The 21,150-nt window shown below is 47.0% G+C and overlaps 1 long non-coding RNA gene and 2 other non-coding genes across 3 annotated transcripts in view; all 3 read left to right on the plus strand.

Moving 5' to 3' along the window:
* LOC141381964 (uncharacterized) overlaps positions 1-21,150 on the plus strand; it is a 1,176,553-nt gene that overhangs the window by 1,111,226 nt on the left and 44,177 nt on the right. The gene's annotated exons all lie outside the window — the stretch shown is intronic.
* On the plus strand, positions 1,238-1,309 carry trnaq-cug (transfer RNA glutamine (anticodon CUG)). The gene has a single exon. It is a non-coding gene; the product is annotated as a tRNA-Gln (tRNA).
* Positions 1,413-1,486, plus strand: trnai-aau (transfer RNA isoleucine (anticodon AAU)). Its single transcript has one exon. It is a non-coding gene; the product is annotated as a tRNA-Ile (tRNA).

Raw genomic sequence — 21,150 nt, forward strand, 5'->3', positions numbered from 1 at the left:
GCGCTGCTCCTTCGCTATTGGCTCGATGGGGCGTCAATCAAGATCGGAGGCTAAGTTTGTTTACCAGTGTTGTGTGAAGACACTGCGGCACACCAGCTACTAGTTTGGATGATAACAGCGCGGTCCATCGACGTATCAATATGTCGTGGATTAATGTCGTGATCTTTGCAGTGATTTACTTATGGATTTGTTGACGGGCTTGAAGGGTGAGTTCTTATGAATCTTCTAATCACCACGCAAGTCTTGTTTTTAAAAGATTTGTAAATAGGTTTAGTCTTTGATGGAGATTAGTTGTTTCCGCGATGCTTCCCCTAAAAAGCGTACTATACGTTACCGAGGGTGCACCGCTAGGAAGCAGTGAGTTAGGCTTTTGCGATGTTTTGGATCGTCGACGCCTAGAGAGTTTAGGTGGAGTTGTGGACTGCGTTTGCGTGAGGCAGTTTGAAGTGGAGATGGAAGAGCTGGTGGGCAGCACCGGCGTTTTTGCGGGAATTCAGGCTCGATTTTGGCGAGGCTGCGGCTGAATTCTCAGGGAGAGTGGAGCTCTGGCTGGAGTTGTTGTTTGTTGTTGTTGTTGTTGTGTGTTCTTCCGTATCGATAGGTTAAATGGTGCGATGCTGGAGCGTTTTGTAGCGGGAAGCGAGCTTCAAGACGAATATAACTGGAGTGGAGAACTCAGGTTATTTATAATGCTTCCGTAATCATTTAATAGGGCTGATTACGGAGCTAACAAGGAGCCAGCCGTGTTGATTATAAGCACGTGATCCTCTCGAAATTAGTTTATGAATAAACCACACTTAGCTTTAAAAAGGCATGAAAACAGAGGTGGAGAATGCAGTCATTGTTCCCGCTTCCTCTCGCATGCAAAGCGAGCGCTTAACCATTTAAGCTAATTCCCCTCACAGAAATCAATAGTTGGCGATTTTCGATGTGGTCAAAATAGAAAAAAAAGATCACATTTGCTCTGTGGTGGCCTCTTTGCCCTGCCTGCCGTTTAGTCGTCAAAATGCCTGGAATAGTGCGCTTTTCTTTTGAAGGCCCTACCTGGTCCTGCTCCAGTAAACGTGTGAGGAGCCCTGCATGCCGAATGACGAGTTACTCAGAAATCAATGCACATTGGCACTGCCTTGTCTTGACATTCTGCTACTTTCTGGCAAGGCCGTTTTCTTTTTTTTTTTTTTTTTTTTTTTTACATTATTTTCTCTTTGGCCCGGGCAGCACCAAGCAGGAGACTTGAGGTTCCATGGTGTAATGGTTAGCACTCTGGACTCTGAATCCAGCGATCCGAGTTCAAATCTCGGTGGAATCTTGTTTTTTTTACCAGCACCGCACAAAAAAAGCTAGAATAGCATTCTTATCTCTTGAAGAAAATGACAGTTACTCTGAGCTTTTTAGCAAACATGGCAGAAAGTGGCCGGTTAGCTCAGCTGGTTAGGGCGTAGTGCTAATAACGCCAAGGTCGCGGGTTTGATCCCCGTACTGGCCAAACTTTTACCCTTTAAGGCCTCAGAGGCATTTCAGGATTCTGCTTAGTCTCACAGACATGAATGCTGCAGGATACTTGTGAAAAGGCAGTTGAAATAGCTCAGTTGGGAGAGCGTTAGACTGAAGATCTAAAGGTCCCCGGTTTGATCCTGGGGTTGTAAAACAGTGCTGTTGTTCTATTTTGTGCACAAGGGGCAGGTGACTGAAGGCCCTACCTGGTCCTGCTCCAGTAAACGTGTGAGGAGCCCTGCATGCCGAATGACGAGTTACTCAGAAATCAATGCACATTGCCACCGCCTTGTATTGACATTCTGCTCCTTTCTGGCAAGGCCGTTTTATAATTTTTTTTTTTTTTCTTTAGCCTGGGCAGCACCAACTGGAAGACTTTTATTAAGCTTGGCAGTAAGTGGCCGGTTAGCTCATACTGCCACCTGTAAGTCGTGGTTATTCTTGGTCACACCGGCCAATCTCTTTGTGAGCTGGATTCACCCTATTCTTGGTTAAGGCAGCCAATCGTGTTCTGAGTTACAATGAACGCTATGGCCAATCAGAGCCCTTATACCATCCATGATTTGTACTGTAATAAAAGATTTCGTTGCGGATTAATTCGGAAACCAATTGCAAAGTAAGTATTTTTTTAACAAGGTGGTTTAAATGAATAACCATTACAGTAACGTTAATTACTACAACATAATTATTATATGATTGTTATAGATGTTTTATAACGTTATTTGGTAAGATTAATGTTAGCCGACCAAGCAAACTGTACAGTTTTACTACAAACATTTTAATGCAGTTATTAATTAATTAATATGGATCACGCATGATTGCATCACTAATAATAAACCAACAATATAAGGGTCACACATCAATCCATTACTAATAATAATGTTATTATTATTAGTGATGGATTAAATTGTGACCCTTATATTATTGGTTTATTATTAGTGATGCAATCATGCGTGATCCATATTGTTTTATGCTTTATAATTAGTGATGTATTATACGTGAGCATTATTAGATTAGTTTATGATTAGTGATGTAGTGATATGTGAGCGTCATTATACTATTTGTTTATAATTAATGACTGATGAATTGAGCCTTATATTTATTATTAGTGAAGTGATTCATTAATGTGTGAGAATAATGCACTGGCATTATTGTAACTATGGTAGTAAATGACAATATAAAGTGAAGTAATGTATAATAACTGCATTAAAATGTTTGTAGTAAAACTGTACAGTGTGCTTGGTCGGTGTAGTGGCTATTTTCTCTAAGGAGGCTCTCTCAGTGGTCAAGAAACAAAGTCTTACCCGGGATGTCTTTTACAAGTTTTATTCTTTATAAAGAAGATCACAGTCATACAGCAACAACAGTTTCTGCAGAGTGAGATACTAAAGCAAAGTGTGTTCACCTTTTTATCAAGTTTGTACTGCTTACGAGGTCAACTCCCAATAAGGCCTCATCTACAATTACGTCAGGCGTCTTCTGCTGTTTGTGCGATATGCTCATAACAACCACACATCCTTCTTAGGATAATGAAAAAGCTTTCACCTAAAGAAATATAGTTATCTATAAAAATGTACACATAGGTTTTATGATGAACATATGGAGAACACAGATACACACACTTATAAAAATGAGTCTTAGACAAGTTTCTAACATATAAAGCTCATCTAAAAATGAATTTCCATTACAATTCCTCTCTTTTTATCATTCATTGATAACTCAACATCAAATTCATTTTTTCACCTTTTCTAAAATCACACTAGTTATAAATCACATTCTGATTATATTGATCATGCTGATTACAAAAAAATCATACCAATTACATTAATCACACTGGTTACACAAATCATTTAACAGGTTTCTGCACACATTAATACACTAGAGATGTTCAAACCCTCTTCTTAATATAGTTTCCCCATTAAGATTTACTTTTCAAAACATCCCTCTTCCCTGGGAGCCGGGCTAAACGGATAATCACTGTTAACCTCTGTCACCCCTCAGAGGTTTCCATCACAGAAATTGCCTGTTATTTGCACATTATTCATTAATTTCACACAACAAAATTCAGAAACATTTGTCAATCAATTAAAATTACTAACCCTCTTCATTGTTAATTCAATTATAATACTCATAAACATAGGAACACGTTGTTGTTTCTGTACTCTTAAACATACATCACATTTTTACTCTTCTCTCGATTTTCATGCAAATGATCACTCTTTTAAGACTTGTTACAGAACATACAACTCATGCAGTTTGCTGTTTTTCTTTGGAAAGACCCAAAATACATGTAAGCAAGCAAATAGTCGTCTCAAAATTCGAACAAAAAGTCAGATCCATTAACATTTTCTCAATTAAGTAACAGCCGTCACCTAAATCTGTTCTCAATCTGTTTACGGTTTTTCTTTGTTCATATCCACATAGTTGCTGCTATCATCAAAGTCATAATCAAATTCATCCCCCATATCAATATTCATACCCTCTTTGTTGACAGCCATCTCTACCATCTGAAGGGATGATTTAGCTGTAATCAGTCTGCCCACCGGCCATGATACAAATCTAAATATACATGGCAGACAACATAATATCACCAGACCCACCCCCAATACAGGTAACACCACAGTAAAGGTCCAGTAGATCCAGTTTTCCCACTTAAATGACAGCTAATCTAGCCATTAGTTGTTAGCGTTCTTAGGCACTTTTACGGCCAATCTCATATCAACTACAACGCCAGTAATGTTTTGTTGTAATCAGGTTAATTAAGGTGACACTAGCAGCAATGCCAGTGTTGTTCTCCTCAGACCACACATTCCTTGCACACAGAATGGATGCCAGCAATCTTTTCGTCCATCTTCAGATCCTTAATGTGATGGTCAAGCACAGCTTTTTCACCTCTCTTTTGGTTGCCTTCTCCTCCGTCTGATTGCTGCTTGGTGTTGTATTAAGAAGTTACTGTTTCACACACACACCTCTTGACTTTGTTGTTGTTTCTCCCCAGCTGTGACCTTGCTTCACTCAGATATCAGCCTGCTCTTTTCCTTCAGACAGCTTCAGAGCCCCTCTTTCTCTCCTACTCCCTCGCAGAATCCTCCTCAGGTGGTGGAATTTTCCTGCAGTGCCCAGCGTGCACCCACGTCGCCCGGTCCGCGACCTTCACCGCTGTCTCAGTGGTCAGTAGCACTTGAAATGGACCCAGCCAACGTTTCGCTCTCCAGCTCTTTCTCCTCAGGTCCCTTATCACCACGAAATCGCCAGGCCTCAGATTGTGTAGTGGTCTGTCAGCTGCCTTCCCCAATGCAGCCTTTATCTGCACACAAACATTGGACAACCCATGAGACATTTCTTTACAGTAATTCAACATGTCATTCTCACACACATCTGTTGAGGGCAGCTGCTGTTTACCCCCATTCACACCTACATGCGGTGGTCTGCCAAAGACAATTTCAAACGGGCTCAAATTCATTCTTGGTCTTTTTCTCATTCTCATGTACATTAGGACAATGGGTAAAGCTTGAACCCATGTAAGCCCTGTGTCTTCACAGCATTTTGCCAATTTGTTTTTCAGAATACCATTTTCTCTCTCGACAGCTCCGCCTGAAGCTGGATGGTAACTGCAATGTGTTCTCAAATCAATTTCCAAATATTGGCCCACTTGTTTGATTGCTTCATTAACAAAATGAGTACCATTATCTGAGCTTATTTTTTTTGTGGTATTCCCCATCTCGGCATGATTTCAGTTTTGAGGTTGGAAAAACTTCAACCCACTTTGACCACATGTCAACCATCACCAAACAATACCTTTTCCCATTGCATGGGGACAATTCAATGAAATCCATCATCAAATATTCAAATGGCCCTGTTGGAGGTGGATGAGATGATTGTGGAACCTTTATTGCTCTGGCCACATTATGTGTGTTGCAAATTACACATCGTCTACAGAAATTGTCCGCAAATGTAGTGAACCCCTTTGTAAACCACAGTTCGTTCATTTGCGCAACCATTGCTGTTTTTGACACATGATCTTTACCGTGAAGTAATTTCGCATAATGTTGGAAAAAATGTTTTGGTAAACACGCCTTACTCTCAGCACACTTCCACACATTATCTTTCATCACACAGCCAGCCTGTCTCCACTTGTTTTTTCTCCAGCCCCGTCGCGAAGGTCTGCATATCCTGCAAAGAAGAACACACGTCATTGTCATTATCGACAGATAGCAGAGAACATTCAGAGTTGTCCTCGTCTCGGGACGCCGCGACTTTTGCTGCTGCGTCTGCTCTGGAGTTACCTGCAGAAACAGAATCTTTGTTGTTAGTGTGCGCTGCGCATTTACAAATGGCCAGTTTGTCAGGTAGTAAAATCGCATCAAGCAGCGCTGCCACTAAAGGAGCATGGAGTATTGGTCGACCATCAGACTTTAGAAATTTTCTGTGTTTCCACAGAGCCCCAAAATCATGAGCTACCCCAAATGCATACCTAGAGTCAGTGTAAATGGTAGCTTCTTTTTCTGCCATCAATTTACATGCCTCTGTCAACGCCACGAGCTCTGCGGCCTGTGCCCAATAGTGCCCTGGTAATTTACCAGAAGCCATCACATCAAATTCAGTTGTTACAGCGTAACCAACCTTATTCTGGCCTGTTTGTGGATCTTTGAACGCTGAACCATCCACAAAGAGGACATTGTCACAATTTTCAAGTGGTTCGTCAGAGAGGTCAGGTCGTGGTGTACACACCTGTTCAAGTGCTGTTAAACAACAATGATGCTCTTCCCCATCCTCCTCAGTAGGAAGAAGAGTTGCTGCATTCAAACCAGTACATCGTTTAACAGTCACATTTGGCATATCTAACAAGATAGTGTGAAATCTCAGCCAGCGAGCTGTTGACAGATGCGATGTATTTTGTTCTTGAAGTATCATGGACACAGAATGTGGCACCATCAATATCAGATCAGAATAACCAACAAAATCTCTTGAAGCCATAACAGCTTTTTCCGCAGCCGCCACTGCTCTTAAGCAATGTGGCAGGCCTGCTGCTACAGGGTCAAGTTTGCTCGAAAAGTAGACCACAGGTCGCAATCTACCTCCATGATCCTGTAGGAGCAATGACGTCATGAACCCATTTCTCTCATCTACCATCTGAACAAATGGTTTTGTTGGTACAGGTAAACCCAATGCAGGGGCCTCAGCCATTTGTAACTTCATGTTTACAAATGCCTGCTCTGCCTCTATCGTCCACTCTAGTTTATCAGTGGATTTCATCCCCTTCCCTAATGTTAGGGCTCTCAGGGGTTGTTCCAAAATTGCATAATTTGGAATAAATGTGCAACAATATGAGCACATTCCCAAAAAAGATAACATTTGTTTTTTCGTCAGCGGTATTGGTACATTTTTTATACCACTCACCCTTTTTTCAGACAGAGATTTACTGTGTGGTGTAATGACATGCCCTAAAAATGTTACCTTTTGTTTAACAAACTGCAATTTTGTCAAACTGACTTTGTGGCCCTCCTTAGCCAGGTGTTTAAGGAGAGTCACAGTGTCTTTCACACATGTCTCCTCATCCTCAGCACATATCAACAAGTCATCAACATACTGTAGCAAAGCAGTTCCAGCTGTCAGGGTCAAATGTTCCAAAATTCTTAACAAAGCTTCATTGTACAAAGTTGGAGATGCTGTAAAACCCTGACACAGACGTGTAAAGGTGTAGCCTTTACCGTTGAAATTGAATGCAAACCAAAATTGGCTGTCTTTGTCCACTGGCACACTGAAAAATGCATTTGCCATATCAACCACTGAATAGAATTGTGATTTTTCAGGAATTTGTGACAAAATCGTGTACGGATTTGGAACTAATGGAGCCCTTTGTTTGACAGCTGCATTTACTGCTTGTAAATCCTGTACAAAACGCCATTCTGTAGGCATCCCATTATCCCTTATCTTTTTAACAGGAAAAATAGGGGTGCGAACCTCAGAATTGTTGCATGGTACAATAACACCCTGTTCCAGTAAAGCCTCAAACACTGGAGTATTACCCTCAATGGCTTCCCTTTTCAAAGGATATTGTTGTTGGCATGGTCTGTAATCAGATTTTGCAGTGATTGTGACTGGCTCACAACCTTTAATCAAACCAACATTATACTTGCTTTTAGCCCACAGTTCGCTGGGTATTTCTGCTAAAGTTGGATTTATGTCTGCAGCGTTAAAATCAACCATGCAAGAATTCTTTACGCAAAGTTTGTCAATAGCAGTCACAGTTTTTGAAACAGCTGTTTCAGTTTCACTGTCTACTCTAAATGCTTTTGCTGAATTCCATCAACACACTGCTTCACAAACGGCCCTAAATCAGCCCAAGATTGTTGTTTACCCTTGCAAACGTTCGAGGTTACAGAAGTAACCCTTCCTTCCCCGAGGAGGGGAACGGAAGTGCCATAGAGTGGATTGATTGAAATCCACGAAATGGGAGGATTCGGTTCAGAAGCCGCTTGTCTGAAAGAGTATTGAACGGGCCAATGAATGCAATGAATTGGCAGCGTAAGCTTGCACAGGTGTACTTCATTGCCAATTTTCCCAGCATATAAGCACACCTGGAGCGAGCAGACGCCATCCTTTTAAGCTGAAGAGACTTTCAAACAGCTAAGGGACAGTCATTATGGCGACGGAGTATGGCACTTCCGTTCCCCTCCTCGGGGAACGAAGGGTTACTTCTGTAACCTCAAACGTTCCCCTTCGGTTGGGGAACTTCAGTGCCATAGAGTGGATTGATTGAAATCCACGAAATGGGAGAAGTATGGAAATGTCCATAATGACTGCACCTTACCAACGCCCCCGATGAGGGGATTGTCAAGCAAGCGTGACGCACCCACATCATGGGAGGCGCGGTCCTCCAACGTGTCCCTGGCACGTTTCTAGATAATTCTAGGAAATAAGACAGTACGTTGGGAAGCGTGCAATCCCGATAGGGAGGACGCTGCGGAGGCCATCCGTTACCCAAGGGGGGATAGATGGCAGAATTTACATATGGACTAGCCCTAAAAAGGGGGAGTACGCATAGCAAAAGTGTGGTTAGCAGAGAGGGAAGACACGGGTCCGCCCAGAGGGGGGGGACTTAACCGTGGCGGAATAAGCATATGGGAACGCCTAGTGGGGATCACGCATAGCAGGCACCTTTACCCAAAACGCGGGCTGACCAGCGGGCAGACCTACAACGTAGTGGGCCAGCAAGTGACTCCTCCGCTGAGTCAGTGCTGGGGGCCACGGAGGAATCTGCAGGGCTCACCTGACGGGGAACTTTACTGACAGATAAAAAGGCGCACGTACCTCCGTGTTAGGGAGAATGGCGCAGCAAGCGTGTTTGAACACCCTACCGAATTGTTTCCTCAATCACCAAGGGTTACCTAATACCCTTGAGGAAACCGGCTCCACTCGCAGATTGTAAAACCTTGCAAATGTGTTGGGTGTCACCCAGCCCGCAGCTCTACAGATGTCTGTTAGAGGGGCGCCGCGTGCGCGCACTCGAGAGGATGCGAAGCTCCGAGTGGAGTGCGCACGCGCTCTCGGGGGACGCGGCTCACCTCGGCTCTGATAGTGAAAGAAAGGCATCCACAATCTAGTGGGAACTTATTTCGGTACGGCACTTCCCTGCTGCCGACCGCTATAACAGACGAAGAGCTGCTCAGATGATCTAAACTCTGAGTGCGGTCCGGATAATACGCAAAATGCGAACTGGACAATAAAGAAGGGCTTTGTCTGCCTCCTCCGAGGGCAGCGCTTGCAAGCTCACTACCTCGTATTAAAACGGAGTGGTCGGAACCTTGGGCACATATCGCGGGCGGGGTCTCAGGACGTGAGAGAAAGCCAGCCCAATTAAAGGCACGATTCACTGACCGAAAAATGCCTCCGGATCCCCGACCCTCTAATCGATATCAACGCGACCAGCAGAGCTGTCTTCAGGGACAGAAAGATACTGAGTCGAGGATCGAAGGGATCTGACGCGGCTTGTGTAGCGAGGGCGAGATCCTAAGAGGGCATGAGAGGGGGCGGGGTGGATTAATTCGCTTAGCGCCCCTGAGGAACCGGATGATGAGGTTATGCGTTCCCACGGTGCTGCCAGCCACCGCGTTATGAGAGCGGAGATGGCAGCCACGTAACCTTGAGTGTGGAGGGCGACAGCCTGCTCTCCAGCTTCTCTCGGCGTAAAGAAAGCACAACGCTGATCTGACAAATTACGGGGGTCTTCTCTGCGAGAGACACACTATTCAGTGAATAGACTCCACTTCAGGGCATAGGCGCGCTCGGAGAGGGGGCTCTAGCCCGAGTGACGGTATTAGTCACCGCAATCGGAGGTTACCCAAGTCTTCCTCGCGCTAATGACCTCCAAAGATCGGCAAGGGTGCCAGATGGTGCCCTGTCCCTGAGAGAGTAGGTGCTCTCTCGAAGGGACTGCCAGGGGAGGGCTATCGCGAGGGAGAGCTCTGACATCCAGGTCCGGTTGAGCCAGAGGGGCGCAACCAGCAACCTGTTCCTCGTCCTTCCTGAACTTGCACAGTAACTGCGCGAGCAGGCTCACTGGGGGAAACGCGTATTTGCGCATGCCCCGAGGCCAGCTGTAAGCCAGTGCATCCGTGCCCAGAGCACTCGGTCAGGGAAAGAACAACTGGCAATGAGCGATCTCGGGGGAAGCAACAGATCAATCTGGGCTTCCCCGAATCACGCCCATATCAGCTGAATAGACTCGGGGTGGAGTCTCCATTCTCCAGGACGTAAGGCTGCCGTGAGAGTGCATCGGCTGCACGGTTGAGCTTGCCTGAATATGAATGGCGTGCAGCGATTTCAGCCACGGATGACTCCAGAGGAGCAGACGGCGGGCGAGCTGAGACATGCGGCGAGAGCGCATACCCCCATACGGCTGATATACGCCACCGCCGCCGTACTGTCCGTCCTGACCAGCACGTGTTGCCGCTCCAGCACCGGAAAAAAACGGTGGAGAGCGAGGAACACTGCCAACAGCTCCAGGCGATATGCCAATGCAACTGGGTACCTTTCCACAGGTCCGCAGCCACATGCCCGCAACGCACAGCCCCCCAGCCCGTGTTGGAAGCGTCTGCTGAAACGACAACAAGACTGGACGCCTGTTCTAGAGACACCCAGGCCTGTAGGAACGAGGGGTCGCTCCAAGGGCTGAGGGCGCGGCGACACAGCGCAGTAACAGAGACTCGGTGTGCGCGCGCATGCCATGCGCGTCTGGGAACTCGATCGTGAAGCCAGTGCTGAAGTGGTCTCATATAGAATAATCCGAGGGGCAGAAGCGGCTGCGGATGCCATATGCCCCAGGAGCCTCTGAAATAGTTTCAGTGGGACCACTATTTTATTGTCAAGCTCTCTCAGACAGTACAGCATCAGCTGAGCGCGCTCTCCGGAGAGGCGCGCTGCCATGGGGACCGAGTCCAGCTCCAGCCCGAGAGAAGAGATCCTCTGCACGGGGGCGAGTTTGCTCTTTTCTCGGTTGACCTGAAACCCCCACAGGTGGAAGTGCCAGAGCACTTTGTCTCTGTGCATAATCAATTGCTCCGAGAGAGGGCAAAAATCAGCCAGGGGTGCTAAGGCACCCTCCGCGGGCTTGGTGAGGACCCGCGGAGACAGAGAGAGCCCGAAGGGGAGGGCTTTGTATTGCCAAGCTCGACCTTCAAAAGTCAAAGTCAAAGTCAAAGTCAGCTTTATTGTCAATTCAGCCACATGTACAAGACATACAGAGAATCGAAATTGCGTTACTCTCAGACCCAAGGTGCTTAACATTAATATAAAATATATATATAAAAAATAGTAGGGTTTAAGAAAAAAAAGAAAATTTAGAAAATTTACAGTATATACATTGCACATAAATGTAGTCTAAGAAATATACATATGTAATAAAAAAATTGTAAACAATACAGTGACATTAAGGGCATATAGCAATGAGTGCAAAGTAAACCAGAGTTGTGCAGATAAAAAACAGTATAGTGCAAAAAGAACTTGTAAACATGATAATTGTGATAAAGTGACAGTGACATATTGGGAGGTAGTATATGTGTCTGCATAAAGTGACCAGTGCAGATGAGTGTGTGTGTGTGTGTGTGTGTCAGAGTCCAGAGGTGCGAGGGGAGGAGGTGCGTGGGGAGGGAGCGGGGAGCAGAGCTGGGAGAGAGTTCAGCTTCCTGACAGCCTGATGGATGAAGCTGTCTTTCAGTCTGTTGGTCCTGGCCTGGAGACTGCGCAGTCTCCTCCCTGATGGCAGCAGACTGAAGAAGCTGTGCATTGGGTGGGTGGCATCTGCTGTTATGCAGAGGGCTTTACGGGTAAGACGTGTGCTGTAGATGTCCTGAAGGGAGGGGAGAGAGACACCAATGATCTTCTCAGCTGTTCTCACTATGCGTTGAAGTGTTTTCCTGCAGGATGCATTGCAGGTTCCAAACCACACAGTGATGCAGCTGGTCAGGATGCTCTCAATAGTGCCTCTGTAGAAGGTGTACATGATTGGGGCTGGTGCTCTTGCTCTTATGAGTTTGCGGAGGAAGTAGAGACGCTGCTGTGATTTTTTGGCCAGTGCAGTGGAGTTTTTGGTCCAGGAGAGATCCTCAGTGATGTGTACACCCAGGAACTTGGTGCTGCTCACACGCTCCACAGTCGCACCGTTGATGGTCAGGGGAGCATGGAGAGTGTGCTCTTTCCTGAAGTCAACAACAATCTCTTTCGTCTTCTCCACATTCAAAAAGAGATTGTTGTCTCTGCACCACTCGGCCAGACGGCTCACCTCACTTCTGTAGTTTTCCTCATCGTTTTTGTTGATGAGACCCACCACAGTTGTGTCATCCGCAAACTTGATGAACAGATTGGAGTTGTGTGATGGTGCACAGTCATGAGTGAGCAGGGTGAAGAGGATAGGGCTCAGAACACATCCCTGAGGGGCCCCAGTGTTTAAAGTGATGGTGCTGGATGTGTTACTGCCGGCCCGTACTGCTTGTGGTCTTCCAGTGAGAAAATCCAGCAGCCAGTTACACAGAGAGGTGTTCAGCCCCAGCTGGAGCAGTTTATGAGAGAGCTGTTGGGGGATGATAGTGTTGAATGCTGAACTGAAGTCTATGAACAGCATACGGACGCAGGAGTCTTTTTTGTCCAGATGTGTGAGTGCTGTGTGAAGTGCAGTGGAGATGGCATCATCAGCCGAGCGGTTGGGCCGATAAGCAAATTGAAACGGGTCCAGGGAGGGGGGGAGGACAGACTTGATGTGCTGCATAACAAGCCGTTCAAAGCACTTCATGATGATAGGAGTCAGTGCAATTGGACGGTAGTCATTAAAGCAGGAGGGAGATGAGTTTTTTGGGACCGGAATGATGGTAGTGGCTTTAAAACAGGTGGGGACAACAGCCTGGGTTAGAGAGATGTTAAAAATGTCTGTGAAGACATTAGTGAGTTCTGATGCACAGTCTCTCAGTACACGACCTGGGATGTTGTCAGGGCCCGGAGCTTTGCGTGCGTTAATCCTGCTGAGAGACCTCCTCACACTGTCCGGAGACAGAGCCATCACCTGGTCACCAGGGGGAGGTGGCATCTTCTGTGCAATGGTGCTGTTTTGTACTTCAAAACGAGCGAAGAATTTGTTTAGCTCGTTCAGCAGGGGGATGGAGCTGTCACATGTCTGTGGTTGGGGTTTGTAGTCTGTGATGGACTGTATTCCTCTCCACAGACTCCGTGTGTCCCTGCTGTCATTAAAGCGATGGGCTATACCTCTGGAGTACTGTCTCTTAGCTTCTCTGATGCCACGGGAAAGGTTGGCTCTAGCTGACTTTAGGCTCGCCTCATCTCCAGCTCTAAAGGCAGTGTTCCTAGCCTTCAGGAGGTTGAAGACCTCTCCTGTTAGCCATGGCTTCTGATTGGGACGGACTGTGATGGTTTTGGTGACTGTTACATCCTCAGTGCATTTGTTTATGTAGGCTGTAACAGTCTCAGCATACTCCTGGAGGTCAGTGGTGTTGTTGTAAGTGGCAGCCTGTTTAAACATATCCCAGTCTGTGGTATTGAAGCAGTCTTGTAAAGCCTCTGAAGAACCTTCTGGCCACACTTGTATCTCCTTGCAAACCGGTTTGGTGACTTTAACGATCGGTCTGTAAGCAGGCATTAGCATGACAGTTAAGTGGTCTGAGGCACCAAGGTGGGGGAGGGGGAAGGCTTTGTAAGCTCCTCTCTGTGTGGTGTAAACAAAGTCCAGTGTGTTATTGCCCCGTGTTGGAAAGTCTATGTGTTGTTGTATTTTTGGAAACACACTCTTAAGGTCTGCATGGTTAAAGTCCCCTGCCAGGATGAGAAAAGCATCGGGGTGGCCTGTCTGCTGCTCACTAATGTGCAGGTACAGGTCATTTAGTGCCTCACTCCTGTTGTTTGCATTGGAGCTGGGAGGGATGTAAACAGCGAAAAGCAGAATGGCTGTGTATTCCCTCGGTAGATAAAATGGACGGCACTTAATAATCATGAACTCCACCAGTGGTGAGCAGTGTTTGCGGACTACAACGGCATCGCGGCACCATGACTCATTGATGTAAACACAGAGCCCGCCACCGCGGGTCTTACCTCCCGCGACGATAGCTCTGTCTGCTCTGTAGCATGTTAGCTGGTCGAGCTGAATGGCGCTGTCCGGAACGTTGTCGTTGAGCCAAGTTTCCGTAAACACAAAAACACAACAGTCCTTTACAGTCCTCTGTGATGAACGAAGTAGACGGATGTAGTCCAGTTTGTTGTCTAGCGAGCGTACGTTCGCTAGGATGATGGAGGGGATAGCGGGTTTGTGGGGGTTAGCCGCTAGCCTAGTTCGGATACCCCCGCGCTTACCCCTCTTCTGCTTCCTCTCGCGCCGCTTGAAGCGCCTCCATTGTGGGCGAGGTGGTGAGGTGGGGGTCGGAGGATGGGTAGGCATTCGGAGCAAGCCGAGATCTTGCAGCTCCTCAGTGTCCGCGGAGTTTAGCTTGTAAAGTTTGTTTCTACCGATGTCTAGCAGAAATGTTCGACTATATGCGCGGTTACGGACAGATAAACGTGACGTTGACGCACAAAAACACTGCGACGTACAAGACGAAGAACACAAAAACACCGTTTTGTCGGGAGAGAGAGAAGCCGCAGCGTGTGCACGCGCCGCCATCTTGGATGTAAACGTTCAAACGCAAACCGCAGAAACTGATGGTGGCGATGAAGAGTGGAGACATGGAAATACGCGTCCATCAGGTCTATTGCTGCAGACCAACCCAGAGGACTAACGCACCGGAGGATGCGCTTCTGCGTGAGCATTCTGAACGGCAGCTTGTGCAGGCAGCGGTTCAAAACGTGCAGATCTAGGATTGGCCGTGACCCCACGCTCTTTTTGGGCACGATGAAGTGTGGGCTGTAAAACCCGCTCTCCATCTCGGCTGGAGGGAGCGGCTCGATTGCATCCTTCGCCAGGAGGACAGCAATCTCCTCTCGCAAGACAGGGGCAGACAGGGGGCTGACCCTGGTGAATACACACCCGCGACTTGGGGGGCCGTTTCGCGAACTGAATCGCATACCCGAGTCTGATTGTGCGTATGAGCCACCGCGAAGAGCTGGCCCGCGCTAACCAGGCAGGCAGAGCTCCCGCTAATGGACTCATTGCTAAAATCACTGACGTACCAGCAGTGGGGCAGCGCGGAGTGGGTGTGCTGATCCGGGAAGCGCGCGGGTCCCACGGAAAAGCTGGAGGTGAAATATTTGCTTTCACTCCGCACCCGAGCTCCGGAGGGGAGGCTCGAGGGGTGGGAGAAAGGAGACCGTCCTCCCAGCGCTCGTGAGCCACTGGCGAAACGCACCGAATCTGCAAGCTAGAAAGCATAGCGTCCCAGACTGGCAGATTTCGGGCTGTCACATCCGGGGAAGTGAAAAGTGCCCTTTCATAATGTTTTCATGGCAGTAAAAAGTGCCGTTGGAAATGGGGCCCCGCCCTCCAGCGGGGAAAGAGCAAGTTCCCTCTTCTCCAGATGGCCTGTCCCAGGGAAGCTTCGCGGTCCGTTGCCAGACTTAGCGGCGTTCTGGGCAGGAGGGCTGCCTGCTTCCGAGGTGCCCGACGCGCTCGCTTCGCCTGAGGCGAGTGCGGGGGCGGAGCAGCTCTCGTAGGCGGGCGCCTTCGGCGAGGAGCAGGTATGAATGGCACGGCGGGCGGAGCGGGCTACGGACCGCCGATAAGACATCACCCATCAACTGCTCTCTCACCGCCTTAAATTCCTGGGTGAATTCACAGACGGTGTCGCCGAACATGGCTTGGGATATGGGGAAAGTCAAGAAAGCAGACTTTGTCGACTTCGCGCATATCAGCCAGGAGTGGCGCTCCTGGATCACTAATGTGGACATCGTCCTCCCCAACGCACACGCAGCAGACTCAGTAGTCCGAAGGACTAAGTCGGCGGCGGTGCGAAGCTCGTAAGCCTGGATTGGACCCACCCTCGTGCAGCTCGGCCAGCGCCTGCCCTAGGTAGCGCTGGTAGGTGGCTATCACCTGCAAGGCGGAATCAGCCTGGCCCGCAGCTATGTAAGCTCTAGCTCCGAGGGAGGTAGATAACTTACAGGCTTTGGATGGGAGACGAGGCGGACCCCGCCAAGAAGAGGCGCCGCGCGGATTTACCGCCATCGCGCACTCAACCTGAGGAATCGCCACATACTCCCTGGCTGTTCCACCGTCAAGAGTGGTGAGGGAGGAGGGACACGCAGCACGAGCAGAAAAAAAGTGCTTTTCAAGACCGCGTGAGCCTACTGTGCACCTCCGGGAAGAAGGGAACGCCCCTCTAGTCGGTCCGGCCGCGGAGCTGGGGGATAAACCATCTCCAACCCACGGCCGAAGCAGCCCGGGAAAGCACGGCTAACATGTCCGTTTCAGGATCCGTAGTGACAGCGCTCACCAGCCCGAAGGGGGTGAGCAGGTCTGGATCATCATCGGACAATGAAAGCCCACCCTCCGATGCCGCGGTGGACGTCTGGTCTCCGGTGTCATCGGGCGTAAGGGCTACCATCTGTTAGACGGATCGCTTCCCCCGCCCGAAGCTTGGATGGAGCGCTTAGAGGAGCGGGAGGTCCGCGGGCCCGTGGGCGACGGATTATCTCTCGCTTAACACCCTCAGATCTGCCCGAGTGCCCGCTGCAGAGCAGGGGACAACTGGGGTGGTTCGCCCTTTTGCAAAGGCTAGCCGCGATCTTTACTGCGCAACAGTCATGGCATCGCAATGACGACATGAACTGCCCGCGAGCAGCGCATTAACATGCTGGATCCCCCAGGCATGTAACGCAGTGCCCGTGTCCATCATCTGAGGACAGGAAACCACCGCATCCAGAAATGCACAGTCGGAGCGTCGTCCTGAAAAGGACGTGCTGCACGACTGTGTTGCTCTTTCTGTGAAGTTTGCAACTTTATACGCACCGCTCTGGAGGACCGGACCCAAAGAACGCCAGGCAAGGGAGAAACCCAGCTCGACCGTCTGCTGCTGCGTGTACACACTCTGGACCGGGAAAATGCTCTCGTTCGCTCAGAATCGCTGGTCACAGCAGGAGGAACCCTCATCGACTCGATCAGAAAGTCTCTGAAGCGAAAAGGATGGCGTCTGCTCGCTCCAGGTGTGCTTATATGCTGGGATAATTGGCAATGAAGTACACCTGTGCAAGCTTACGCTGCCAATTCATTGCATTCATTGGCCCGTTCAATACTCTTTCAGACAAGCGGCTTCTGAACCGAATCCTCCCATTTCGTGGATTTCAATCAATCCACTCTATGGCACTGAAGTTCCCCAACCGAAGGGGAACTGATATGTGAGGCACAGCCTGTGCTGACAAGAGATAGAATGAAAGCTGCTTTTCTGACAGAGACACTGAAACTGCACACAGACTATCCTTTCAGTACATTTTCTCTAAAATCAACGTTTCATTCACATTTGTCTCAAACCAAGCTTTCTCAAATTCCTCATCTGTAAATTATGACATGTGACGTACAATGCAGTTCACCAGGAGACATCGTATCACTGTCAAAAGGTTTAACACGTTCTTTAGCCAATTTGCAAATTTAATTAGCCCATTCATTGTCTTCAATGAGCCATTCATAGGCCCACTTCGGCTCTTGTGATTCAATTTGTAAACGACAAAATTCCTCCCCTTCAATCACTCTCACACCAGAGGAATCTGCCGTTAAAATCAAATTTAGTTTACACAAAATGTCCCTTCCGATGATGGAAACGGGGCATTTTTGTGAACAAACAAATGCATGTCTGAAAATTTTACCCCCCTCTGTTTCACAGGTCAGCGGAGCTGTAAATCGCTCAACCACTGTATGCCCAGATCCAGACAGAGACTTGTGAAATTTGGTTGATAGAGGTATTTCACACTGCAGGTCACATGGTCGTATGTAAGATCTGCTAGCTCCGCTATCAGCTAAAAAACTCAACCAAAGTGGTCTCAATCAACATAAAATATTTTGTCATATTAAAAATGCTTCATTATCAAAAAAACAATGCCATTTCATCAGAAAAATGATCAACATCACTGTGATCAAAATTACAGTGGGAAATGCAAGCTTTTTCTTCATTGCAGAGAGCCAGTATATCAGTGTATGTGAATATGTGTGTATAAAAATGTGTCTGCATTTAAACATGTTAGTAAAAAATGTTCACTTCCCTTTACTGTAGCTGTTGGCTGCTTGCCCAGACCCTCCATTCTGCTCTTCCCTCTCCGCACATCAGCTCCGTTGTTGGTTTGCGCCTTTCGGGTCAATCCTTGACCAAAAGTCCATCTCTGTGGCAAGCGCAGACATTTGGTACAGTTTCTCATCACGTACACTACAGGCTCTGTAGATTTCATCGCCATCCGTCACATTCCAGTTTCTCCGTCTTCTGGTATCTTTCTCACCCTTGACATCTTTGTTGCCTTTGAACTTGCAATATCTTTGGTTGTCAGGTCTTGGTTGGATCTTTGGTTGGCCGCTTGTACCAGGGCCATGTGCAGCTTGTTTTCTGCTTTCTTCTTGTCTTGCCCGTGCTTCACTGTCAGCTTGTCTTCAACATGTTGAGCACACAGCAAAATGTCTGTTAAATGTCCATTTCTCCAGTTCAAACAGATGTCCTCCACTCGTTCGAGGTGGGAATTTCGTTGGTGCGGTCGGAGGTCTTCTGGGACAGTAGCAGTTGAGGTCTGGGTCAGTTCTCAGGGCTCGCAGCTCAGCCACGGGATAGTGATGGTACGGCGGTACATGTATGGAAACAGATAAATAGAAAAGATTAGTAATGCTAATTAATCTTTCATTCACACTTTCACATTTTTCACTTGCTTTTTCCTTCACTTTATCTCCTTCATTCTTTTCCCTACATGACACTTCTACGTTCTCTTCCCTACATGCCAGCTGCCTCAGCAGCATTTTCCTCTTTGCCTCTTATCTGCCTTTCTGACCCAACAATCAACATTGTCTCCAGACGACACACGCACATGCCTTTCACAAAAACAACCTGCTTTTCCTTCTGCCTTCTCAATCAACTCTTTCAATTTGTTTAACCTAGTAACACTCAACATTCCCATTCCCTCAGAAACTTGTGATACTTTATTAGTTTTCCTATATCTTGCATGCTTTTTTCTTTTTCCATATAATTTTTTCCCATATTCCAAAACACCGGTCTATCATATCTTCGTACTTTGTTTTGAGACGTCCCCATGCTGGTAAAAACTTCCCCTGGACTTTGTCGGTACCTATTAATCTGTCGGACGTCTCCAACAGATTTCGATTTTTCACCTAAAATCGACAAGTTAAGCTTTCCAGCTCTATTTCTCGTGGCACACAATTTCACTTTCCTTTTAGAAGTAAATCGCCCGGCCCCTGATTTCAACCTCCATCTGGAAGTAAATCGCACAGCCTGGATTTCAGCTTCTTTTTGGAAGTAAATTGTACAGCCCCCTGATTTCAACCCCCTCCCGGGAGTAAATCGCAGTTAGCTAGCCAAACGTATTAAAAAGGTCTTGATCTTAGACAGGCGCCAGATCTCACGTGTATAAGGTCTTGATCTCAGCTAAACGCCAGATCTCACTTGTAACAACGGTCTCGATCTCCGCCCGATGTCCGATCTCACTTTCATTAATCACGCCGCTATCCCACAGAGACAGATCTACCTACCAGCATGGTGAGGCCCAATTTGCAGTAAAAACTCTTCTAATTATTTTGATCACAATAATCAAATACCCAAAACTTGTTAAATTTCCTTTTTTAACAATAAACAAAGAATTTGTTTCTTACCAGAGAGTTCAGATGCCACTGAGTTCTTTTCCCAGATGTCAGTGGGGTCCCCCTCCGAGCCCGGCGGTCGGCCCCTCAACCCTCAATCGCGGGGCAGGGCTGTGACACGAAGTCCCAGGATGATCAGTCACCGTCCGCAGGGTCCGGAAAGGTTCCTCCAAGACATCCCACTATTCTGACACCAAATTGTAGTGGCTATTTTCTCTAAAGAGGCTCTCTCAGTGGTCAAGAAACAAAGTCTTACCCGGGATGTCTTTTACAAGTTTTATTCTTTATAAAGAAGATCACAGTCATACAGCAACAACAGTTTCTGCAGAGTGAGATACTAAAGCCAAGTGTGTTCACCTTTTTATCTAGTTTGTACTGCTTACGAGGTCAACTCCAAATAAGGCCTCATCTACAATTACGTCAGGCGTCTTCTGCTGTTCGTGCGATATGCTCATAACAACCACACATCCTTCTTAGGATAATGAAAAAGCTTTCACCTAAAGAAATATAGTTATCTATAAAAATGTACACATAGGTTTTATGATGAACATATGGAGAACACAGATACACACACTTATAAAAATGAGTCTTAGACAAGTTTCTAATATATAAAGGTCATCTAAAAAATGAATTTCCATTACAAACCCCATTGAGAAGCTTCAAAAACCTTTATTCTCCACTACTGAGTAGGGCATCAGGTAAATAATTTCTCCCACTGTGTTTGTTATTTGCTTTGCAGTGGGATGGTTGGATGGATAAGCCTGTTTTGCATTAAATGCAGCTAATGTAGGTGATTGAAACTGACTTGCAGGGGCACAACATGGTTGTTATGATGGTTTGGTGTTTGTGGGGGGATTAGTGCTTGTGGGGAGGTTGGTAGACAGTACCAACAGAGAATGCTTTAAGTGCATGTGGTTATGCATAGCAGATGTTGACAGATGTTTGATATCTCTGCCTTTGCTGATTTGACTTTTGCACACATTACACATCACTTTAGTTACTGACTGTAAAACGCTTTCACAGAGCTAGAGCAAGTTTTTTTTGGCTGGTGGAGGACCAAGAAATGGCTCAGCGGCCACACTGGTTGGCCAAATCCATATTGAGTTACAACTAAGTGACGGGAAGCAATGCTAAAGTTAACTTAACTAGCCTACAGCTGTCTGCAAAAGACAGAGTATTGTAAACGGACCAAATAACTTCTACAAGTGCATAAAATTCGACACAACTACACTATTGTTGTTTAACCTTTTTAACCAAACGTTAACATTACTTTGTCAACAGGTAATTGTCTAAATTACCGCGCTAACAGAGCTAACGTTATGTAAACAGAGTGAACACGAGAGCACCCGACTGCCTCCAGAACCCAATAAAGGTACAAA

This window comes from Danio rerio, chromosome 4 (assembly GCF_049306965.1).
Source record: "Danio rerio strain Tuebingen ecotype United States chromosome 4, GRCz12tu, whole genome shotgun sequence".
Taxonomy (NCBI): Eukaryota; Metazoa; Chordata; class Actinopteri; order Cypriniformes; family Danionidae; genus Danio; species Danio rerio.